Source organism: Solanum tuberosum, unplaced genomic scaffold (assembly GCF_000226075.1).
Source record: "Solanum tuberosum cultivar DM 1-3 516 R44 unplaced genomic scaffold, SolTub_3.0 scf00365, whole genome shotgun sequence".
NCBI lineage: Eukaryota > Viridiplantae > Streptophyta > Magnoliopsida > Solanales > Solanaceae > Solanum > Solanum tuberosum.
The window spans coordinates 592,005-593,149 of NW_006239290.1; positions in this window are offsets into that span (position 1 = coordinate 592,005).

Below are 1,145 nucleotides of genomic sequence, written 5' to 3' on the forward strand. Positions count from 1 at the left end.
CTTCTTAGCTATTTCAAATTGCCGGATGTTACATAATTTATGAAGGAATCATGAATTCACGTATTTCATAAATCTTCCCAATAAATTCTCCCCTACATATATACACATCAATGTTTTTTTGTGTTGCTACCTTCATCGATGGGCACCACCGGACCAGTGAACTCATTCCACCAGATTTAACCACCTAGTGACGGAGGTAGAAGCCCGACTATCTGAGTTCGATCAAATTGATTAACTTCTGCTCACGTAGTGCATCTATGTTGAAAAAATCAATATTAATTTATACACAATAACTTTAAAATCCAATTATTAATACTTAAAAAAATAATTGTTCTAAAAGTTCAGAACCCATAAAATCGAGGTCAGAGGTCAATTTTCCTTCTGATCATAATTCTTTATTCTAGGTCAAAGTTTCAGAATCAATTTTTTAATTACTAATTTTCTTTTAAGAAGATATATATTTCTTCATGAATCGTTATCTTTGAAATTCAATTATAAATTTAACACTTGAACTTGATAAAAGGTCTTCAATTCGTCAAGCAACAAAACATTTAAAATGTGCATATTATGATCATAAGGAGTATATATTTTATAATAATATCTAAACCACTAAAATTTAATTTGTATGTCTCGACAAATTAATAGTTGTAGTGAGGATAGGTATAATTCAGAAAATGATTGAGAATTGAGTTGAAAGGCTAGAAATTCAGTACTATATTTTGGTAAGGAGGGCCCTTCTATCTAGTCGCTTGATTTAACTCAGTGCGTTTGAACATATATTTTACTAGAAAAATAAAATAAAATAAAATTGTGAAGAGTAAAAAATTTATCTTAAAAAAACAAACATAAAAATCAATATTATGTATAACCAAATTAATATTTGTTTTTTTTTAAAAAAAAGAAGATATTTTCCCCTTCTTTTTTGTACATTTTAAAATGGCTGAATATGAAACACTTAAAGTTGATACAATTTTTTATTTAGACACTTGTGTGATCCAAAAATCTAGCTTCCTTGTCCATGTTTTGATAATCATCATCATTCCTCCTAGTCAATAGTAAAATTCATTAATTATTACTTAAGCGATTTGGTCGAATAAAGTCTTCTACTAATTTATTCATACAAATTTTTTTTTGAAAATTCTTTT